We start from the raw sequence: 21,685 nt of genomic DNA, 5'->3' as shown, positions 1-21,685 counted from the left end.
TCCTCTCCTCCCTATTTTTGTTTTCTGCTTTAAAAATAGTTTTGTAATTTGTACTTGGACAGGAAGTTGTTATTTTCATAAAAGTAACAAATTTATTTATAGGATGTATATTATTTAGCTATTTTTATTTTTGTAGTCCCTCTCAGTCTATAGCCAAATAGTTTTATCACTCCCACATTTATGTATTTTTACAGGAATAAATTTTAATAAAAACAGTAAACATCAAAAGTGAATGCGTAAAGACTCTATTTTCAGGGATCATTTCTATAGTTCCTTACTAGAGAAGTTTCTTTGTGTAGAGCACCAGAAATCACAAGGAGGAGGTACAGCATCCTCTCCTGAGCGTGAAGCTGGCCCTGGGTGTCGCTCTGTGCAACTGCCCTTAGCCATTGATGATCGTTCTCCGCCCCCCCCCCGCCCCTCCCCGGGGGAGTAAGAGGGAGAGAAGGCAGTCTGAGTGGCTTCCTTTTAAAAAAATAAAAATAATTTTTAAAAAGTGAATGCATGTTTTTTGGCAAGATTTTATCACGCAAGTAACCAGCTTCAAGATGCGTTTAATCTATGAGTTCAGCTGCTCTCCTGTCTTAATAAGTTAACATTTGTTTTATAATACTCACTCCCTTGGGAGCCTTTGATTTAGGTAGGTATTATTTTCCCAATTTTCATGATGAATAAGTAGTTTTAAAATATTTTCATACTAATTGTTTACTAATCATGTGAAAGAATGTGAATTTGTTTCAGAGATGAAATTTAAGTTTTAGCATTCTAAATATGATATACTTCTTTATAATCTTTCCTTCTCTTTTTGAGAGAGAAGGGGATGGGTGAGAATGGGCGCGCCACGGCCTCTAGCCACTGCAAATGAATTCCAGACACATGTTCCACCTTGTGCATCTGGCTTACATGGTTTCTGGAGAATTGAACTTGGGTGCTTAGGCTTCACAGGCAGATGCCTTAACCACTAAGCCGTCTCTCCAGCACCTGATTTTTCTGGCTTAATCCTACTTTGGGATTAAACTTGAGCTTCTTGTGGTTTCTTATATCCATTTCAGATCATCAACCCTGGAATTCCATACTTAATTTTTTTAAAAAAATATTTCATTTATTTGAGAAAGAGGCAGATGGAGAGAGAGAATGGGCACACCAAGGCCTCTAGCTGTTGCCTACAAACTGCAGTTGCATGTGCCATCCTGTGTATGGATCCTGAGGAATTGGACCTGGGTCGTTTGGCTTTGCTGGCAAGTGTGTTAACCACTAAGCCATCTCTCAATCCCTAAAGTCTACTTCTGTCTGCTTGTCTCTCCCAGTTCCTCTTTGCTGGAGAGCCACCTCAGGTGAGACTCTTCCACCTCAGGTGAGACTCTTCCACCTCAGGTGAGACTCTTTCACCTCATATGAGACTCTTTCACCTCAGGCAGAGCCCTGCAAGGACTAAGTTTCAGAGACCCATGCTAACCACCTCAGCCACTGCAGATGGTGACAAATACTCTTCCTGCCCCTGGGGGGTTGATGTAAGTTTTAAGCAACTTTAAAAGATTGATAAAAACCCTTGTAGAATTAATGAGAGTCTCTGTCCCTCTGGCAATGTCCCAAATATTTGGAGATGAGGTTACATAGGGAACCAGCTAGCCAATCCTCAATGCTCATGGCAGGAACACTGAAAACATCTTGTGGGACATACCAGCTCTGCTCACTGCTTCTAAAGTTGTATAAATGTTCATATACCAGCACCAACTCCGAGAGACTAAAAACTTCTTGGGTTTTTCTATCCCTATGTGCCTAAATCCCCACTGAGAATTAACTAGAACCCTGAGGTCCTACATGAAGTGGATTTACTCTAACCCACATCTTATAGAGGAGGAACTAATCTTTGCAACGTTTAATTTTCCTGGTGGCCTGATATTTTCTTCTTTTCTCATTTTTATAAATGGACTATTTACATTTTAACCTCCAATAACTAGAAAGATTTTTTGCTTTTTTGTTGTCTGGTTATTTTAATTCTAAACATGCAGTTGGCCCAATATTTATGCAATTACTATTGCAAAAATATGGCTATTTCTGTTGACTCTGCTTTACATAGAATTAGATTATAAATAGGCAACTTGAGAGTTTCTTGCTGCAACAATCTAGATTTTTAAACATGTGTACAAGTGTGTGTGTATATATGTGTGTGTTTTATAGGGAAAGAGAAAAAAATGAAGGCTGTTTACACTTTGAGAATATATATAATCTCCCTGGTAGCGTCAATAATATTTTAAATAATTGTTATGACTTTAAAAATGCATCTAATTTATAATACTTTATCTGCTACAATTTCTATATTTCTAATTTCTCTTTTCCTTTGCTTTGCCTTGCTTTAATGGAATATATTATCAGATTTTTTCAAAACTGACAAAAGATTAAGTACTTTCTAAAGCCTTATCTATTTACTTTTATGTTCTCATTTTATAATTTTAAATAAGTGAAAATTTGCTTAGTGTAAGTTCCTTGGTTATAACATTTCTTCCTTAAATCTCTGTAAATGCCATTTTTGCTTATATATGATGTGCATTACTATCAAAAGGTCTGGCATGGGGATTAGTTTTCTTAAATTATAGGTAAATTCACTGTTCTGCTCTACTCCTTGGAGAGTGAGCATTTGTCTTGAGATTTATAAATTTCACAAGGTTGTGCTAGATAGTGATCTGTTTTTATTTGGATGAAAATAATGTATTTTCCTTTAAATCCTTTGGGGTAAAACACATTCTTTTACTTTAGAATACTGTTTCTATTTACAGCATTCAAACTGCACAGAGTTGAATTTTTCAATCCTATTTTATTGTCTCTGATTTTAGGGTTTTTCCATCATTTGGAGGTTTTCTCTTGAGTTCCCCAAGCTTCTATAAGCATCCCCTCACACTGCTCTGTAAGTTACCCCAATAAATTCATTTGTTTACCAAACTAGTGTTGGTACAATCCCACGTTGATTTGTTCTATGAGCCCCAACTGAAATGAGTGGACACGTTTTGATTCCTGTCACAAATACTTACCTGGTTTCAACTTTGCATTTATATATCAGGTGTTTCAGGGTCTCTTTTTATACATGGTCTGAAATATGGTTCCAATTTTAATCTCAGACCATATTCTGATGAATCCAGTTATTCTTGCACGATTTCCAACAAAGTTCATAATTCCCCAATGACTAATGAAAGTTCAATGATTTCCCTAAAAATTCCCCCAAGCTCATTAACTCCCATATGGAAGCTTTTGTTTAATAATGGTTGCATGCTCAAGCTTTTCTTACACATGACTCTGTCTCAAACTTTCCATTACTTTCTGTACTGTGGGTGGTTGATTGATGGAGTATTTCCACATTGGTTTAATTGCAGAAGCTACATAATATATTGCAACATCTAGTAAGGCTACAATTCATTTTTCATTGGAGATCTTTCTTATTCTGTATGAATTTTAGAACCAACTAGCTTAAGGATGGACACACACACACACACACACACACACACACACACCTTAGTTTGTTGTAGTTGAATTACTAAAAATGAATAAAATTTATGTGGTTGGACTAAGTGAAAATTAATTAATTTGATATTTAATGAAAATGAAGAGATTTACAGTGTTGACTATTTTTTCTGTTCATGAACAAGGACCATGTCCTGATTGTTCATGTCTGAAGTCTGGTCAAATCTTCATTTGCTTTTTGTTCATTTCTCACAGCACTTCTAAGTATTTGGTCATCATCTGCTGCCTTTGTACAAGAAGACTTTCTTTCTTTCTTTCTTTCTTTCTTTCTTTCTTTCTTTCTTTCTTTTTTACTGACTTCTAATCTGTAGGGGCACATTGTGTTGTGTAATATTTTCTCCCTCTAACTTCTGGCTTTCTGAGGTGGTTTGAATGTAAAATGCCCCCTCCCCCATAGATAGTGTGTTTGCATCTGTAATTCCCAGTTGGTGGCACTGTTTGGGAAAGTTGTGGAACCTTTATGAGGTAGAACCTTGCTGGAGGAGGTGTATGTTCCTGGAGACAGGCCTTGAGTTGTCACAGCCCCGTCACATTTGCTGTTCTCTACCACTGTACCTTCCTTGCTGATGTGACAATGTGATGCCAGCTTCTACTCCTGCCATGCTTTCCCCGCCAGGTCTGACTTCCATTTACAACTGTAAACCGGGGGGACGGGAGAGACGTCTTAGCAGTTGAGCGCTTGCCTGTAAAGCCTCAGGACCCTGGTTCAATGCACAAGGTGGCTAGTGTATCTGGAGTTCATTTGCAATGGCTGGAGGCCTAGTGTGAACATTTACTCTCTCTCACACACACACACCCTCCCTCTCTCTCTGTCTTTTCGCAAAGCCCAATGGCCTGGGTTCGATTCCCCAGTATCCACATAAAGCCAGATGCACAGGGTGGCATGTGCATCTGGAGTTCATTTGCAATGGCAAGAAGCCCTGGCATACCAATTCTTTCTCTCTCTCCTCTTTCACTTCCTCAGAAGCCAGTTCTCGGGTCTCTGAGGACCTCAGTGCTGTCTTTTGTATATCACTGCCCAGGACTGGTTCCTGGGGTGGGGAGACCCCATTCTCCTGCATGTCCACTTCAGTATTCTTTCTTTCTTTTGCTTCCTGTCTGTGAGAAGTAACAAGAGTAGTCCTTCCCAAATCCCTCCCAACCCAAGGAGCCCCTAAGCTGATTGGTGTCAAGTTTTTGTCTTACCACTGAAAATTGACTACTAGAATTAGCACAAACCGTTGGAGACACAATGAGTGAATTTGTGAGTTAAGTCACTGATTTGGAGGGGGGGATTTGATCGACATCTGTATGATTCATCAAATCATCCTTGGTCTGTGCCTTCAGCAAAGAAACCAAGTGACAGCTGTATGTGTATGCAGCATGACAGAATTTGCACATATGCTGTCCCTTGTATGTACTGCACATCAAGAAGTATTCCTTGACAGTACAGCACTAAGAATTCCCCTTTCTGTGTGTGCGATGAAGGAGGCAAGCTGCTCTTGAGCCTCCTAAGGTAGAGAAATCTCACTTAAAAAATAGCTCACACATACCACAGTAGCAAAAATAAACAAGTGAGGCTATCTCAAACTTAAAGTGGCAACAGCCATTCAAAGAGGTGTGAGGTAATATTTTAATGTAGTTTTCGTTGGAAGTTCCTTGATTCTTTGACTCCATGTGATGGCGAGCATATTTTCATAAACCTATTAGCCATTTTTATGTCTCCATTGGAGAAAGGCCTGCTCATGTAATTTTCCCAGCATTTCATATTCATATTCATATTTTTCTGTTTCTGTAATAAGAGTTCATCATGTGTTTGAAATGCTTACAAGATTAGTGGTTCAGATACATAATTTTTCAATTTTTTCCAATCCTCAGGATGCCTTTTATTTTGTTGTTTTCCTGAGCCTTGAAAGGAGTTGTATAGAGATGTGATTGTATTCTCACATTTATGCCTGAGCCCTGCCTGGGCTGCTATGCCACAGCAACAATCACTTGTTCTCAGTACTTTGATCGATTATGAGTCTCCAGAGTCACCAACAACCACGACCAAAAGACATTTCCCTGACCATGCCTGACAGAAACAATAATCTATGGGAATAAACATAATGTGTACAAATCAATTTGTTCGTTATGCATATCACATCCCGTTAACAGTAGTATCTTCTCCGCTGGGACCCGTTACCCCTCCAGCTATAAGTTCTTGTCTTGTATAGCTAACCATGGGTTCCCTCTGTGGAGCAGGTCATAATTCCAATTCAAGAACAGTTGGGTTTCATGCATAACAGTTGTGCCACCACTGTGCCAATGGGTACATCATTTTGGCATGTTGGTGGTTCAGTACACAGGGTCCATAACCAAGGGGAGATGTTACACTGTCTCTCATATATTCAATTCTCTAGGCAATGCCTATCTCTCCTGTATTGTCTTTTAGCCCTTGATATTCATGGGGACCTCAGACAGCTATAATCAAATGTCCCTAATGGCACATTGGAATTTCTCCCATACTTCCTCAGATTATAAAGCCTTTGTCTCAAGGAGGGATGAGTAAATATCTTAGTTGCACTACTTCTCCTGTACTGATATTGGTCCCATCTGTCCCCATGTCCTACAGCCTCACAAGCCCAGGTTGTAAGGGGCTCTTTTATTTCTTGTTTAAAATTCCTTTCTAACTCAAGTAGGTCATGGGTAGAGTATTCCTTTGCTTTCAAATTTACTTGTACTGGGGCATGACTAAGGTCCTGTCTGCATGCTGAATCATGGATTCAAGGTCAGACCTGGAGGTATCTCTTATCACTCCTGCCTCATTCTATACGGACTCACTGTCCATGTCTTCCCGGGGGATTTAATTCTTTGGATTGCAGCAGGGGCCAATTTGTACTCTTTTCCTAATGCTCCACCAGCCATTAAAAATGACAAACCAGTGCCAGGAGTGATGGTGCATGCCTTTAATCCCAGCACTCAGGAGGCAGAGGTAGGAGGATTGCCTTGAGTTCGAGGCCACCCTGAGACTACATAGTAAATTCCAGGTCTGCGTGGGGTAGAGTGGGACCCTATCTTAAAAAAAAGACAAGCCAACACTTCAGTCCCACCTTCTTTGTTCCACATTTTTTGCCAGCTCATCCACAGCCTGGCGTGGATAATAACATTTGTATGTCTTTTTTACATTGTAATTTCTCTATTATGTAGGCAAGTTTCTGGTCAGACAGCTGAACTTCAGTAGAATATATTTTTACCCACAGCAAACACCACATTCTAGATACCACAGTCTGCGTATAATCTTGTCTTACATATGCTATCTTCAAGAGCTGCAAAATATTCTCTAGTCTCCCTGTGGTTTGGGGGACATACTGCACACCTTAAAGCCATATAATCAAAAGAAAAATAGGGCTGGAGAGATTGTTTAGTGGTTAAAGCACTTGTGTGTGAAGCCTAAGGACTCATGTTTGACTCTTCCGATCCCATGTAAGCCAGACACACAAGGTGACCCAAATCAACAAGGTCGCACATACACAAAAGGTGATGCATGCATCTGGAGTTCAATTGCAATGGCTGGAGGGCCTGGTGCACCAATTCTCTTTCTCACTCTAGCTCTCCTGCACAAAAAAGCAGTCTGTTGGGCTGGTCTCACAGAAAAACAAAAAAGAAAGAAAGAAAGAGGAAATAAAAAATACAAGCAGCTCAGTTGAAGTCAGTGAAGTTTTGACGTAGGACCGCCTCTGATGTTTCCAGAAGCCTGTCAATCAAAGCATGTGTCTCAGCGAGGAAAGACTGCTTTTGCTTTGTCACAGGATAGGTGAGCTTCTGGAATAAAATAGAACTCAGAGAAACAAGTTCCTATGAGATAGATTTCATAGGTAGGTGGAACATTCCTTTTCAGGAGTAATTACTATCATTAGTCAGAAAATGATTATTTTTCTTCAAACATGACACATTTCAGCATCCTCTCTGACAAATTAGACTTTCAAAAAAATTGAATAATTTTTAGAAAATTGCTATTCATGCCACATCTGATACTTTAACTGAATTGACTCAACATACTACTTTTAAAAATAAATAAACTCAGAAATTCTAGGATCTTCCAAGAGTGAGTTTCCTCCCACCACTCCTGAATTTCTTAACCAGTCATTTTTTTTTCCTTTTTCTTTGAATATATGGCTGTGTCATTGCTCTTCTACTTATTCACTGTGTGCTTCTGTGTACATATGTGATGTATGCATGTGTGTGTACCAATGTACATACTCCATGCACAGGCATGCAGCAGACAGAGGAAGACATCTGGTGTGTTCCTCTATCGCTTTTCTACCTTGTTTCCTTGAGATAGAGTCTCTCGTTGAACCTGGAGCTAGCTGTTTCTGTGGCTAGCTGGCTGGTCATAGTGCACCAGTGACTCTCCTTTATCCACCCCTTCCAGTGCTGGAGTTACAGGAATATAAAGCCATGCCCAGCTTTTTACATGGGTACTAGAGATTACACTCCAGTCCTTATCTTGAGCAGCCATCCGGAATATATATTCTCTTGTTTCCAATATGAACTTGTGTTTGTTTTGGATACACCCATGTACTGTCATAAATGGGTTCATACTCTCCCTTGCAGCTCTTCCTCCTGTCCCCTGGAGCTGGACTCGCTTCCCATCGCAGCTGCCATCCTGTGTCCCTGTGGTCTTCACTGGAGCTGGTCAGGCTCTGCCTGACTTCCCAGGGTCATTTCCCAGTGCCCCATTTCCCCCAAGCCGTCTCCTCCGCTAGATACCTCCTTCCATGGTCAGCTCTGGTGGGTGCAGAATTTGGCTGAGGTTAGAACGAACAGGCTTGTCCAGTCATATTCAATACCAATGTTACCTCCACACCTTTCATTTTTTTTTAAGCAAGCTTGCCCAATTCAACGTCCAGTGGTTTCCTGCAAAAGAAAGTATTCAGATGCCACCGTTGGTCTATCCTAGCACACGTCAGTGGTGACACTCCCTTTCTCTGGTTCCTGAGTGCAACACGCTCTCTCCATGCACAGTAGGTTCCTCCTAGGCACAATTTCACTTTCCGAGGTTGTAACTGCTCCCTTTAGTTGCAATCTATGTTAAATGAAAAAATTCCAGAAATAAGCAATTCATAAATTTATTTATTTATTTATTTATTTATTTATTTATTTATTCTGAGTAATGTGATAGCATCTTATAATAATATGCTGCTCATTCCAGCCCAGCATATTGTCTAGTGCATCCACTGTGCAAACAAGACCTGCCCTCTGTCATCGAGGAGCTATTGTAGCTCGTTTTCTTTAAATATTGATTCACAGCACCACATGTAGACTAGGATTGCCATAGAAGACATTCTGTGAGAAAGTGACAGGGATAGATGACAGAGGAGAGAGACCGTAATCACAAAAGCTTCATTATAATAAAGTGTTACAATCATTAGGTCACTATCAGTTATCTTCATTAATCTCTTTCTGTGGCTGTTTTGTAATTCAGCTTTACCATAAGCCTGCATATGTAGGGAGAATCGTAGCACATATAGAGGGTTCCTGGCTCTGTCAGTTCTCATGTGTGTCTCCTAGGTGGAACTATAAATGCTGCCGCTGGTATAATTCACCGCTTCCTTCAATTAAGAATAACCTGTTATTGGAGATGAGAGAGTGATCATTAATACCCACAACTGGGAGGCAGATTCTTTCCCTGAGTATCCATGGGAACTGTGTTCATTCAGTCCTTGGTGAGACATCACAACATTTCTGTGGGCTATACTCTAAAATCCTTTCCTCAGTTTTATGCATAGAACACTTTCACTAAACATGTTACTGAATTTGGCCACCTTTGTTCACATTTTTAAAATATTTTTTTTTATTTTTATTTATTTATTAGAGACAGAGAGAGGGGGAGAGAGAATGAGCACACCAGGGCTTCCAGCTACTGCAAACAAACTCTGTGCATCTGGCTTATGTGGGACCTGGAGAATCGAACCTGGGCCCTTAGGCTGTGCAGGCAAATGCCTTAACCACTAAACCATCTCTCCAACTTCTTTGTTCACATTTTGAGGGGCACAGAAATAGAAGTATAGATTGTCAAATTTTATCCAAGATTTCTTTTCATAGAAAATATACCCTAGTGGATAAGGTGCTTGCCTGAGAAGCCCAAGGACCCAAGTCCAACTCTCCAGATCCCACATAAGCTAGATGCACAAAGATGAGGCAAGTGCAAGGTTGCACATGCCCACTAGGTGGCACAAGCATTCGGAGTTTGATTGCAGTGGCCAAGGCTGAGGTGCACCAATTCTTTCTCTCTCTGTGTGTCTTTCTCTGCTTCTATAATAAAAAATAAATAAAAAGAAGAAAGAGATAGAAAGAAAAAAATAAAGGAAGGAAGGAAGGAAGAAAGGAAGGAAGGAAGGAAGGAAAGAAGGAAGGAAGGAAGGAAGGAAGGAAGGAAGGAAGGAAGGAAGGAAGGAAGGAAGGAAGGAAGGAAGGGGAAAGAGAGAAAACATGTCTTGGGATGAGGAGATGGTTTATTGGTTAAACTTGCTTGCAAAGCCTGCCAGCCTGTGTTTGATACCCCAATACCCATGTAAAGCCAGATGCACAAAGTTGTGTGCAACTGGAGTACATTTGAGTGGCAAGAGGCCCTGGAACACGTATAGTCTCTCACTCTCTCCCCCTCAAATTAATTAATTAGCTAATTAATTAATTAAAAAATATATTCAAATACACATGCTGTAGCTTGATTGCCACGTGCATTTATTTTGTGCAGTAAGTGAGACAAGTTCATGTATCTATATGGACACCACTGAGCTCAAGAGAAAGCATTTGCCAAGAATCCAAACTGGACCACCACAAAGTACATTGGTAGGGCTTCGTGAATGCCCTGAGACTCCAGAGTCTAGCGGTCAGCATGGCATAAGGAAGATCACACTAGATTGACTTGTGAGCCCCTTCCTGCTCTGACAGCTGAGACTCCAATATAACTAAGCACATGACAAACACAGTATAACATTTCAGGCAAACAAAATAAAATATCGCGTTGGAAGGTGCCTTCAGATGGCTGGTGCTAAAGAATCTAATCTTGAGTCCATATTTTTCTGTGGCAGATAGGAGGGCTGATTGGCTTTGCTGTACTCCCTTCTTCTGTCTGTCTCATTGAAGTCTTCCCCATACCTTAAAGCAGCAAACAATACAAGCACAAATGCCTTCCTCGTCTCTTTTCTTAACACTGCATCTGGTGGAACGCCAAGTAGGTGGAGGTGATGGCAGTAATGAGATACACGCTTTTAAGATCTGCTCACAAAAATGTTTTGGAGACAAAGTCTGATGGAAATAACTGTATGTTGCCTGCTTTCTTCTTTCCTGTTTTAACTATTGCTATATTTTTACTCTTTTCTTCCTTCTGTTTTTTTTTCTCTCCAACAGCACTTTTCATCTTTATAAAAGTTTCTAGGAGTTCATGACAACATCAAGGACCATGCTGAGGAATACATATATATTCAGAGCAGCTTTAATCCCCAATGAGTAGAAGAGATAGAAAATGCAAATAAATTTAGATAGGAAATGCCTGAACTAACTTTGGCTTTGACCCAGCCTCTCTGGGCCTGTGCTAAGTTTCTGTGTTTCTTTAAAAAGGCTTTTAAAACCCAGGCATGCCAGGCGGTACACGCCTGTAAACCCAGCAAGGCCCTCCTCAGCTCATAGCCAGTTTGAAGTCATTCTATGCTATAGGAGACTCTGTCTTAAATAACTGTGTCTAACACTCTTCCCTCTTTAATATGTTGCAACTTGGTAATTCTATGAGTCCCATACTTTTGTGGACAGTGGCACTGTAAATGGACAGGACAAAGGATATGTTAGAGATTGTTTTAATCTCTGGGGTCCTGCTCCCCAGAAAATCCCAACAATTTCTATGGCCATGCACGGGTTTTCAGATGAAGGGATTATGTCTTTAGGTAATGAGCGATGCCTGGTACACTCATGTGCCTCAAAGATAGTTGAGCTCTTTCCTGTTACCCTCCTTCCTTTATAGAGGAAGGGCATACAGAAAAGCTGGCATTTTCTTATTTACTGATGGGACACGATGGTATAATTATTGGAATGAGCTGTATTTCCCTCATAACCTTGTGTGCTTTGAATACTTGGTCCCCAGATGGAGGCAATCCGGGAGGTGGAACTTGGTTGGAGGAGGCATGCTGCTGGAGCCAGACTTTTGGGGGTGTTCTACCAGTTTCCCCCTTGTCAGAGTTCAGCTCACTCTTGCTGCTCCCTGCACACTGCAGTGGCAAGATGTGACATTCAGCCTCTGCTCTGCCAACTTTTCCCTGTAACGATGAACCTTCCCTCCGGTCAGCTGCTGTTCTGCCCCAACAGTGGGAAGGTAATGACAACAGATGGCTTTTGCTAACTAGCAACAGGAAGGGGAGGGAGGGATGATTTTAGAGCTTTTTTTTTTTTTTTTTTTTTTAATAGAATCTAGTGAGAGCCTCCAGGGACTCAGCGCTTCTGCTTTCATACCTGACCCACGAAGAGCTTGCAGATCTACCTTTGAGCTTACAGCATCAGAAAAAGCAAGACTTTTTTTTTCTGGGAAAACCAGACATCTGTTGGTCCCATAAGAGCATTGAGGCTTCAGGGCAAATCAACACTGCAAAATCTCAAGGGTCACAGCCTGGATCTGTTCTACCCAGAGCAGATGCTGGTAGACTGCAGATGAACTGGACCATCCCAAGGGGAACTTGGATTGACAGTAAGTACAGGCAAGGGTGGGAAATTTCAGGGGCCGTGTGGTCTGATGGGAATCCTGTGATGCCCTCGGCTTTGCTTCCAATGGACTTGTGGGTTCAAGGTTAGTTGATATTACAAGCCTCTGGCTGGGGAGGGGGCGAAAAATCTGTAAAACCTGCCCATAACAGAGTCATGTGTCCCAGGAGGGCCGGGTTCTATCAAAGCTACATCCTGGCTGAGGAGGGCTCCCTCTAAACATCCTGTCTGCTCTAAGAGAGGATAAACATACATTGTCAACTGCGGGTGGTGGCTCACACCTACAATCCCAGCACCCAGCGAGGCTGAGGTAAGAAGGAGGGTCACTGTGAGTTTGAAGACCAGTGTGGGCTACAGAGTGAGTTTCAGGTCAGAGTGCAATCCTGCCTTAAAACAAACAGATAAACGAAAAGGTAAGACATTGCCTTGAAAACAACAATACATTGCCAACGAGGAATATGGCTTTATGGAAATAGACTTGGAAGGCCGCAGCAAGGAGAGCAAGAAGCACAGGGACCACTGGCGTCACATGGAGGTCACAGCCCGTGTGAAGGACACAGCCTCACCAATGCATTGACCTTTCCACAGTTCACAGAGTGTTCCTCCCATGTCCTTCACCCTCACCTCTGCAGGGGTGCAGTGTGATACCCCACACACACAGCTGGTAGAACTAGCAAGCTCTTGGGTTGCCTCAAGAAAGCCCAAAGCCACAAGGTAAGTGAAAGGGACACTACAGGGCACTTGGTCCTCTGGCTCCTACAGCTGTAGCCAGCGCTAAACACAGGTGGACTCCAGAATGTTAACCACCAGTTCTCACACAAACATCTACCCGACTTCCCATTACAATGGATCTTCCTATTACAATATGTCTTTCAGTGAAATATCACAGTGCATTTCAAAAGCTAAATAAATGTAGTCAGCCGAGGAAAAGGAAGCATCATATGAGAATTATGTGATTTGATAAATATCATATATGCCATGAGACTCATGCTGAATAGCACTTGCGGGAAAAGCCGTGTTACTGGAGAACTGGAAAAACACCTTGGGTCCTCAGGTGAGGTGGCCAATGAGTAAAGGACACCTCCCGTCCCTCAAGTACCTTACTAGTCAAAAAACTAGGCGGAGGCCTGGAGAGAAGGCTTAGCGGTTAAGGCGCTTGTCTGCAAAGCCTAAGGATCTATGTTTGATTCTCCAGGACCCAGATTCACAAAGTGGCACATGCCTCTGAAGGTCACTGGCAGTGGCTAGAGACCCTGGAATGCCCATTCTCTCTTTTTGAGGTACACTCTCACTCTAGTCAGGCTGACCTGGAATTCTCTATGTAGTCTCAGGGAGGCCTCAAGCTCACGGTGATCCTCCCACCTCTGCCTCACAAGTGCTGGGATTAAAGGCGTGAGCCACCACTCCTGGCTGGGATACATTTTTTAAAAACAGTATTCTATTTATTTATTTCCTCGCAAGCAGAGAGAGAAAAGAGACAGAGAAAGAATGGGCATGCCAGGGTCTCCAGCCACTACAAACAAACTCCAGACATATGTGCTCCTTGTGCATCTGGCTTACATGGGTCCTGGGGAATCGAACCTGTGTCCTTTGGCTTTGCCACCAAACTCCTTAACCACTAAGCCATCTCTCCAGCCCCTTGGTAGCCGTATCCTGCAGTTCTAGTGTCTGTGATCCCAGAGTGCCTATAAGCGAGAAGGGAGGCAGGAACAGGAGTCCTGTGCAGAAGCTTGGAGGCCAAAGAGCACAGCGCAGCGTGGTGAGCAATGAGAGAAGCCACTTCAGATGTGGCGGACAGAGAGGACAATGGCACAGACGTGCTCTGACCTACACATGCATGCTACACCCACGCCGCTATATGCAGCAAAACCACAGCAAGAGGATGATACACCTGCAAGGGACAAGGTGAGCTGAGCCAACCAGGGAATGCTTGGAGAGCCAGTCACCCCAAACTTTGTCTGAGGGGTGTTTCCTGAAACACGAGCTTCTGCGTGATGACATGTGCCTTGGCCACAAATGCCATGCTCCATCTGCCGCCCCTTTTATTGGGCCAACCAAGGAGGAATTATTTAACTAATTTTATTGCCATGGGTTTGCTTCGTAGTCTGCTAAGAGCTAGTCTATATGGCCTGAACCCAGAAGTGTGCTTGAGACAGGCAATCAGGGACCACATCTGTTTGTCAGTGTACCTTTTAGCATTCGCTGTCCGAGGCTAGCTGGTTTTTAGTCTTACAATGAGATAGAAGTTCTTTGAAATAGATGGTCATCAGCTTTGGGGTTTTTCCATTGCTTTATGAAGGACCAGCCTTTGAAAGTTTTAAGTTGCCTCTATGAGAATCTGCCTCCTTTCCTGATGGCCAAACTCCTGTCCTTCCCCAACAGTAGACCACATGAAGGAACAGATGAGCAATGTCAGTGAAGCAATGTATGGGAGAGACTATAGGGAAGAAACAGCACTAGAATTCAAAACACAGAAATGAGCATGTCTTTGCTGGGCACATTAGGAGATACAAAAACACCTGAGAAAAGAAGAAATCAGTCTGAAGATGAAGCAGAAAACGACCCCCATTGAAATGCAAAGTCCAAAAAAAAAAAAAAGACATTAAAAAAATAGAACAGAACATAAGAAATATCTGAGAGAACAAAGGCTAAGAATATTTTATGCTGAAAAACACCAAACCACAGCTCCAGGAAGGTCAGAAGACACAAGGCTGGACAGATCACACCACACAAACCCACGACAAAACACATCTCAGGTCATATCCAAATTCAACAAAACTCAAAGACAAGTAGAAAATCCAGAAAGAAAATGACGAGTTTTGGAAGGAATGAGATAGTCCTCCCCCCTTGGGCTTACTTACCCAGAAAGGTTGAACTTGACCTCCATTAAATGTCATTGTTTTTCTCACTTTATGATGAAATGATGCATGAAAAAAAAATCAGCATGGGCCTCATTTCTTAATTAGGTAAATGGAGATGAAATATGGTCTTGTGTGAGTAGGGACGTGCTCTACATATGAAGAGTGACAATTACTAATAAACTGCACTTTCATCATCCCTCGGGGACCTTGAGATCAGCACTCCCAGCAAGGACCATCTTTGGGGCTCATATGTCACCACAAGGTGTCACTTAGTGGATACAAATTGGATACTGTTTTTGGCTCAGATGGGAATGGATCTGACACTCCCAAGGCCAGGTTAATGCAAAAGCTTAGAGAGCCTGGGATACACCCTCCTGAGATAAATGCTTGAGAGAGGAGCAAACAGCATGAAGAGTTCTGGAATCAGGCAGGCAGTAAAGATATACGTACATCAAGAAAATCTCCCAGAATTCCCAGGTAGGTATCTGAAATCAGAAATAATGAACTTCAGCTGGGCATGGTGGAGCACGCCTTTAATCCCAGCACTCGGGAGGCATAGGTAGGAGGGTCACTGTGAGTTCAAGGCCACCCTGAGACTCCATAGTGAATTCCAGGTCAGCTGGGGCTAGAGTGAGACCCTACCTCGAAAACAACAACAACAACAAAAAAGAAATAATGAATTTTTTTGTTGTTGTTGATATTTTTAAGTTACTAGAGCCAAAGTACACTAGAAGGAAAAATATTAAGAAAGCAGGCTTTACAAGAGAGGGTTTAAAATGAGCACATGATGTTGGCATAGAGTCTGGAGCTAGCAAACAGCGTTCACACGCATGCTGCCATTTGGTTTCCTGGCCATGGGCACTGAGCCTCTCCTAAGGGACTCTCCAATTTTGCTTACCAATCATTATGGTTGCATAATTATTCTCCCTGCTTCTCTTTTTCAAACTCCAGGCCAGACAGCTCATAAAAATATTTCTCTATATGGTTTGGAGTTAGCAGCAATAAGCAGAAAAAAAAATCAGGTAGCTGTTTCATTTTAAATTTTTAGGATAATAATTAAATATTTATGTGACTTCATAAAACACTTTTGAGGGCTGGAGAGATTGCTTAGCGGCTACTGCATTTGTCTGCAAAGCCAAAGAACCCTGGTTCAGTTGCCCAGGATCCATGTGAACCAGATGTACAAGGTGGCACATGCATCTGGAGTTTACCTGCAGTGGCTGGAAGCCCTGGTACACCCATTTTCTTTCTTTCTTTCTATCTGTCGATCTATCTAACTATCTAGCTGACTCTCTCTCTCTCTACATATGTGTGTGTGTGTGTGTGTGTGTGTATGTGTGTGCATGTGTGCTCCCCTCTCTCAAATAAATATATAAACTATTTAAAACTTTAAAAAATAAAAAATAAAACTCTTGAGAAATGATGTTATTTGTATCTTCATCTTCTAAACTTGCAAGGTAGGCAGGGGTAACTGACTGTTCTCAATGCCCTTGGACGAGGAGACCAGAGGTGCTCTGAGATTCTCAGAAACTCTCAGAATTCTGACTCCCAGCTTCATCATCCTGCACCTGGTGGGGGGGGGGGAGTTGGGGTAGAAGCAGAGAAATGAGGAGGTTGCTCGGCGGGTAAAGTGCTTGCCAAGCCAACATGAGGACGTGAACTTAGACTCCCACCACCCACATAAATGCTACAGGCGTGGTGGTACATGCCTGTCATCTCAGTGCTGGGGAGGTGGAGACAGGAAGATCCCATAGTTGGCTGGCTAGCTCATCTAGCCAAATTGGTGAGCTCTGGATTCACTGAGAGAACCTGTCTCCAAAGTAAGGCAGGGAGTGATTGAAGAAGACACTGATCTGACAGAAATTTATTTCTCATAGTTTTGGAGCCTAGAATTCCAAGGCCAGTGTGACATCAGTGCCAGATTCACACTGGAGCTGTAACAGAATGCGTAGCTGCTGTGCGTCTTGGTGAGCACAGAGCCCGAACAAGCACCGCTGTGACGTAAAACAGTGCAGGGAAATCTATCACCATGCAGCAGGCAAGGGGAGCACAGGGGTCAATTCCAAAGCAATGTCCTCCTTGACCTAATGAGGCATGACAAGTTTATATGGAAAGCTCATTCATTATAACTAAAGAAAAGCACTTTGTGGATGCGCTCATTCCTGAGCGTGCTCAATTAAGAGTATGCCCCTGAGGTGGTGTGAACGTAAAAGGCCCCTCTGAAGGCTAGTGTGCTTAAGTACGCATTCTGCAACTGGCAGTGCTCTTCAGCAAGGTCAGGAATCTTTAGGAGGTTGAGTCTTGCTAGAGGATGTGGGCCACTGGAGGTGGGGCTTGAGGTTTTATGGTCCAGACCCACTTCCCCTGCTTCCTCTCTAGCAATGTGGCAATGTGACAATATGCCACCGCTTCCCTGTGCAGCCATGCCTTCTCCATCATTATGAAACATCTCCTTAAAACGGCAACCCACGTTACACTAAACCCTCTTTCTTCCATAAGCTAGTTCAGGTTGGGTATTTTGTCCTAGTGGTGAGAAAGTAACTCATGTAGCTTCCAAGCATGTTCAGTTCAAGGTTAGTGTAAGAAAGAAAAAGTAGCTGACACATTTTAGGCTGGATCACATGTTTGAAAGGTAGAAACAGTGGACAGGGATATCTACGGTATACTTCTGTAGCTGAACACAAAGGAAGAGGTGCTTGGTAGGTTCCCTGATAGTGGAACTTACCTCTGAAGGTGTCTGCTTTGTTCAACAGCTTACTCTGGCTTACAGTCATCTATCTGCTCACAGATGGGAAGGGAGAAACTGAGCCCTGTGGGGCCCTCTTTACAAAGGGTTTCATCTAATGCATGAGGACCCCCATTTCCCATCTAGTGATAAGTTTTCAATATATAAAAGAGGTTGGGGTGAATTGAACATAAATGCCCCCCCCCATGACCTCAGGTGTTTTTGATTAAGATTAAGCTTCCTACTTCAGGCATTTCTGAAAGAGGTATGTCACTCAGGGGGCAGGGACGCAGATCTTGAGGCCAGCTCTAAGGTGTGTTCAGAGCCAGCTTGAGCTGCGGCTGGTCACTGTGTCTCTCTGGTGTGGGTGTGTGATGAAGTGAGCCAGCTTCCCCCTCCATGATGGGGCTCCGCATGGAATCCGTGAGCCTGCAGCAAGCCCTGTCCTCCCACACGCTGCCCCTGTCCAGGTGTGCGTCTCAGCCATGAGAAGGTGACTGCAACAGGGGCTCCTTCATTCTATTCCACAACCCCAATGCTGGGTTTTATTTACCTTTCTTGTGGCTGTCTTTCCCCCTTGTCATTAGAATACCCCTCACTTGATGTAGACAACAGAAAAGTGAAAGCACTATCATCAGTCATTTGGTTTAATTCTTAAGTTCATCCACTCATTTGAAATCACTAACCAGATCCACGTCTAAAACAAAACTCATTGAAAAAAAAAAAAACAAAAACAAACAGAACAAGGTCTCATTCTAGCCCAGGCTGGCCTCAGATACATAGCGCTCCTCCTGTCTTAGCCTGACTGCTGGGATTACGGGCATGCCTCCACCGCAACCAGCACCCCTGCCTGTATATTATTTCTTATTTTATGTTGCTTTAATAAGATATAAAAGTTCAGAGGTACACAAATAAAATTACATGCTTTGAATAAAGGGTGGGAGGGGGGAGAAATCTTGGCTGTGGAGATGGCTCGGCGGACAGAGCAGGATGAACACCTGAGTTCAGATCCCCAGAATCTACATGGAAGCCAGGTGTGACAGCATGCATCTGGTATTCCAGGGAGACTCCAGTGAGATGGGAGGTGGGAACCAGGGAATCCCAGGGAAGCTGGTGGGCAGGTCAGCCTGGCAAACAGAGCGGTAAATAACACAAGACCCTGACTGACTCAAACGTGGTGGTGGTGAGGAGTAACACCTAAAGTTATCCTCTGACCTCCACACATGGCCTGTGACACACATTCACTACACACATGCACACACACACACACACAGAATCCTTTTTGTTTTCCTTTCTAGCACGTTTCTAAAAGCTGCTTGAAAATTTGCTTAGTATTGGTATTTAATTTACTTAATTTTTTATTATTTATTTACTTATTTATTAGAGACAGAGAGAGGGAGGGAGAGAGAGAAGGGGAAAGAGAGAGAATGGGTGCTCCAGGGCTTCCAGCTACTGCAAAAGAACTCCAGACACATGCACCACCATGTGTATCTGGCTTACGTGGGACCTGAAGAATCAAACCTGGGTCCTTAGGCTTCACAGGCAAGTGCCTTAACCACTAAGCCATCTCTCCAGCCATAATTTACTTAATGAAAACTCACCCCTGGCTGTGTTGAGCACCTTGAGAAGAAGTTTCATTCTTCATTCCTCATCTTGGAAATTTAACTGCAAGAACTTTTCTTCCATGGACAATTCTTCGTGTGGGGCCCTGCCAACTCTATTTATCAGTTTCATGGCTTGAAACCCATTCCTTGTAAACTAATTGCATCTTACTTCATTGGAAAATCTGTGCTATATATTATGCGCCCAAAATGTCTCAAATCAGCTGCAAACACGACAGTACTCGCCTGTAATTGTATAGAATCTATTGACTCCAGAAACAACTCTGGTAAATCTTCGTAGTCCACAGTGTCCCCACTACTGCACAGGCTTGTTTCCAGCTAGATTTATCACAGAGATGTACAGACATGATCACGCCACCATGGCAGATAACTCCACTTCATTTAAGCTGCACTAGAATGTTGGATGTCAATTCTAACTGACAGCAACACAGGAGGGAGCATTCCTCTGAGTCACTCCCTCCTTCCTCTGTGCCTTCTCGGGGGACACTCTACCTAGGACTGAACTAGGGGGAGCCCAGTGATGTGAACTGACAGCAGCTCTCAGTGTCTGGAGAGTGTTAACCTTGGGAGCTGGCTTGTTGGCAAAAGGATGAGTGAACTGTGAGGTCAATGGGCATTCTGAATGTCTCAGACACTGTGATGCTGGTGAGCAGAACTGATAAACGTTGGCACAGAATCATGTGGTCATATCTTGTTTTTAGTGGAGCATCCTAGAGTTTATGAGCTCAGTGCACATTGTGTTTTCTTTCATATAACCACACATGAAGTCGATATTGATTTTGGGGAAACATGAAAAGAAAACGGTCTTCAGATGGTGCTAGGAAGCTTCATGCTGAACAGACATCCCGTCCTCCTTCCCCACTCCTCACCGGGTTTCCCCACTTCAGTGCAGCACCCTGTGTCAGACTTTCCTTAACATAGTGTTTTGGGCTGATGTTCTAGCTTCCATTCTCCTCCATCTGCCAACTTCTTGGGTTGTGCTCCTCATTATTCTTTTGGGGACCAAGACCCCATTTGAGAAACTGTGGAAAACTTGGGACTTAATGCATAGGAAATGGACATATGTATCATCTATTTCCAGGGAGCTGCAGTGGATTCCAAACCTTCTAAAGCTGTCAGGATAGCCTTAAGCAAGAACCTTAGATGTCTTTAGGAGGGAGAGAATACTGTAGCTTTATCTCCATTCATGGTACATCTTCCCAGCTCCAGGCCCGCACGTCAACCAACGACAAGGTGAAAACATGGGTCAAACAGAAGACATCATCTTGTCTCTGCTAAGAGTTCCTTTCCCCCTTTCTTCCCATCTCCCTCCTCCTATTTCTCTTCCCCCTTCTTTCCTGCCTTTTATTTATCTCTATCCTCACTCCCTTGCCTTTGTTTAGGTCCTCACAGCTCTCTTAACCTCCAAGGCTGGCTCCACCTTTGAATAATACTCCAGTGCATCCTGTCGTTGCTTCTTGACAGGAATTATGTCATGACAGGCTCTTTCTTAAAATTTTCAGTGGTTCTGTAACCCAGGAGCTATTAGCTAGCACTTCTGAAGTGACTACCAGAAGATTTACAAGTGAGTTAGGCTGTCCCTACAGTCATGCTTTCCTGTTTCTTTCTTGATTTTTTTTCTTTTTTTTTCACCCTCTCCATGTCTTTCTTTTGCAGTACTGCAGTTTGAACCCAGAGTCTTACACATAATAGGAAAGCATGCTACCACTGAACTAACATCTCCAGCCCTCTTTTACCTTTCTTTCTTTCTTTCTTTCTTTCTGTTTTGAAAGGGTTTCACTAAGTTGCATGGCACTAGCCTCAAACATATCCTCTGCCTTGGCCCTCCCAAGTGGCTGTAGTTGTAGGGATTCAACCCACTCCTGGTTTGGCCTCAATTTTATTAACCCCCTCCTTCTTTCTCATGCATGTAGCATTAAGTCTAATTCTCTCCAAACCTTGTACACAAGCCGGCTATTTGTTGCAAACATGTCTTCAACTCAAAGGATGCTCTGTCTGTCTTATTACCTATTTCTCTACATGTTGAACTTCTACCCATTCTTCAAGATGTAGCTCAAATTCTCTTCTGTGACACCCACCTAACTTCATTTGGGACCTCTTTCACCATGTGTGGAAATGCTATGAAAAGAAATAATAATATACCCCAAAGCCATAGAGGAAATGAAGAAGCTGGTCCATTGCTCCAAGATGTCCCAACAAGTTTGGTGACATGTCTGTTTACTACAGGAGTACCTTTCTCTAGTATTATT

The 21,685-nt window shown here is 42.8% G+C and overlaps 1 non-coding gene across 1 annotated transcript; it reads left to right on the top strand.

The window, feature by feature from the left end:
- Positions 1–239: 239 nt before the first annotated feature.
- Positions 240–462, top strand: LOC123461035. Its single transcript, XR_006637359.1, has one exon. It is a non-coding gene; the product is annotated as a small nucleolar RNA U3 (small nucleolar RNA).
- Positions 463–21,685: the final 21,223 nt, after the last annotated feature.

This window comes from Jaculus jaculus, chromosome 5, assembly GCF_020740685.1.
Source record: "Jaculus jaculus isolate mJacJac1 chromosome 5, mJacJac1.mat.Y.cur, whole genome shotgun sequence".
Taxonomy (NCBI): domain Eukaryota; kingdom Metazoa; phylum Chordata; class Mammalia; order Rodentia; family Dipodidae; genus Jaculus; species Jaculus jaculus.
This window is presented reverse-complemented; position numbering and strand designations above follow the sequence as displayed.